The following is a 3,204-nucleotide window of genomic DNA, read 5'->3' as shown; positions in this document are numbered from 1 at the left end:
TTATCTCACTGAAATAAGCATGTTAGTCAAAACAGCATCAAAAATTATGTCAGATGGTGAAGTTGAGATTGTTGATTTCTGAAGTGCTTATCTCACTGAAATAAGCATTTTAGTCCAACCAGCGTCCAAAGTTAGGTCCTTTGGTGAAGTTGAGATTTTTGACTTCTGAAGTGCTTATCTCACTCAATTAAGCATGTTAGTCTAAGCAACATCAAAAAAAAGTCATTTGTTGAAATTCAGATTTATGTCTGCTGAAGTGCTTAAATCGCTGAAAAAAACATTTTAATCCAACCAGCTTCAAAAATTAAGTCATTTGGTGATGTTGAGATTATTGCCTTCAGAAATGCTTATCTCACTCAAAGATGTATGTTAGTCAAAAGAACATCAAAAGTTGAGTCATTTGGTGAAGTTGAGATTTTAATCTTCTGACGTGCTTATCTCAATGAAATAAGCATGTCATTCAAACCAAAATCAAAAACTAACTCAGTTGGTGAAGTTCAGATATTGGTATTCTGATGTGCTTATCTGTGTGAAATAAGCATGTTAGTCAAAACAGCATCAAAAATTCAGTCAGATGGTGAAGTTGAGATTTGTTGATTTCTGAAGTGCTTATCTCACTGAAATAAGCATTTTAGTCCAGCCAGCGTCCAAAGTTAGGTCCTTTGGTGAAGTTGAGATTTTTGACTTCTGAAGTGCTTATCTCACTCAAATAAGCATGTTAGTCTAAGCAACATCAAAAAAAAAAGTCATTTGTTGAAATTCAGATTTATGTCTACTGAAGTGCTTAAATTGCTGAAAAGAACATTTTAATCCAACCAGCTTCAAAAATTAAGTCATTTGGTGACGTTGAGATTTTTGCCTTCAGAAGTGCTCATCTCACTCAAAGATGTATGTTAGTCAAAAGAACATCAAAAGTTGAGTCATTTGGTGAAGTTGAGATTTTGATCTTCTGACGTGCTTATCTCAATGACATAAGCATGTCATTCAAACCAAAATCAAAAACTAACTCAGTTGGTGAAGTTCAGATATTGGTATTCTGATGTGCTTATCTGTGTGAAATAAGCATGTTAGTCAACACAGCATCAAAAATTAAGTCAGATGGTGAATTTGAGATTGTTGATTTCTGAAGTGCTTTTCTCACTGAAATAAGCATTTTCGTCCAAACAGCGTCCAAAGTAAGTTCCTTTGGTGAAGTTGAGATTTTTGAATTCTGCTTATCTCACTCAAATATGCATGTTACTCAAAACAACATCAAAAGATGAGTGATTTGGTGAAGTCGAGATTCTTCAGATGGGAAGTGCTTGTTTCACTGGAGGAAATCTTTTAGAAAATCCAACATCAAAATTTGAGTCATTTAGAAAAGTTCAGATTTTGGTCTTCTGAAGTGTTTATCTCACTGAAATAAGCATTTTAGCCCAATCAGCGTCCAAAGTTAGTTCCTTTGGTGAAGTTGAGATTTTTGACTTCTGAAGTGCTTATCTCACTCAAATAAGCATGTTAGTCTAAGCAACATCAAAAAAAAGTCATTTGTTGAAATTCAGATTGATATCTACTGAAGTGCTTAAATCGCTGAAAAAAAACATTTTAATCCAACCAGCTTCAAAAATTAAGTCATTTGGTGACGTTGAGATTTTTGCCTTCAGAAGTGCTTATCTCACTCAAATAATCATGTTAGTCAAAACAACATCAAAAGTTGAGTCATTTGGTGATGTTCTGATTTTGGTTTTCTGAAGTGCTTATCTCACTGAAATGAGCATTTAGTCAAATCAGCATCAAAAGTTAGGTCCTTTGGCGAAGTTGAGATTTCAGTCTTCTGATATGCTTATCTCGTTTAAATAAACATTTTATTCAAAAATACGTCAAAAGTTGAGTCATTTGGTGAAGTTGTGATTTTGATTATCTGAAGTGCTTTACTCGCTGAAATAAACACGTTAGTCAAACCTACATCAAAAATTGAGTCATTTGGTGAAGTTCAGACTTTTGTCTTCTGAAATGCTTATCTCGCTGAAATAAGCATTGTAAACCAACCAGCACCAAAAATTATGTCATTTGGTGAAGGTGAGATTTTTGAATTCTGAAGTGCTTCTCTCACTGAAATAAGCATTTTAGTCAAATCAGCATCAAAAGTTAGGCCCGTTGGTGAAGTTGAGACTTTAGTATTCTGACATGCTTATCTCGCGGAAATAAGCATTTCAGTCAAACCAGCATCAAAAGTTGAGCGTCTTGGTGAAATTGAGATTTTGGCCTTCTGATATGGTGATCTCACTGAAATAAGCACTTTAGTCAAAACCACATCAAAAGTTTAGTCATTTGGTGAAGTTGAGGTTTTTGATGTCTGAAGTGCTTATCTCACTGAAATAAGTAAGTTAGTCAAACCAACATCAAAACTTGAGTCATTTGGTGAAGTTCAGATTTTGGTCTACTGTTTAGCTTAACTCGCTGAAATAAGTATTTTATTCCAACCAGCATCAAAAGTTGAGTCATTTGGTGAAGTTGAGATTTTAGCCTTCTGAAGTGCATAATTCGCTGAAATAAGCATGTTAGTCAAACCAACATCAAAACTTGAATCATTTGGTGAAGTTCAGATTTTGGTCTTCTGAAGTGCTTATCTCACTGAAATAAGCATGTTAGTCAAAACAGCATTAAAAATTAAGTCATTTGGTGAAGTTGAGGATTTTGACTTCTGAAGTGCTTGTCTCACTCAAATAAGCAAGTTAGTCGAACCAACATCAAAACTTGATTCATTTGTTGAAGTTCAGATTTTGGTCTTCTGAAGTGCTTATCCAAGTAAAATAAGCATGCCAGTATAAACAGTACAAAATTAAGTCATTTGCTGAAGTTGAGAGTTTTGACATCTGAAGTGTTTATCTCACTGAAATAAGCATTTTAGTGATACCAGCATCAAAAGTTGAGTGTTTTGGTGAAGTTGCGATTTTGGTCTTCTGATATGCTTATCTAAAAGAAATAAGCACGTTAGTCAAAACAACATCAAAAATGGAGTCATTTGCTGAAGTTCAGATTTTGGTTTTCTGAAGTGTTAACTCACTGAAATAAGCATTTAAATCCAACCAGCATCAAAAATTAAGCCATTTGGTGAAGTTGAGATGTTTGACTTCTGAAGTGCTTATCTCTCTCAAATAAGCATGTTAGTCAAAACAACATCAAAAGTTGTGTCATTTGGTGAAGTTGAGATTTTGATCTTCT

The sequence above is a fragment of the Rhincodon typus genome, chromosome 44 (assembly GCF_021869965.1).
Source record: "Rhincodon typus isolate 14 chromosome 44, sRhiTyp1.1, whole genome shotgun sequence".
In the NCBI taxonomy this organism is placed as follows: domain Eukaryota; kingdom Metazoa; phylum Chordata; class Chondrichthyes; order Orectolobiformes; family Rhincodontidae; genus Rhincodon; species Rhincodon typus.
Note: the sequence above shows the minus strand (reverse complement) of the source record.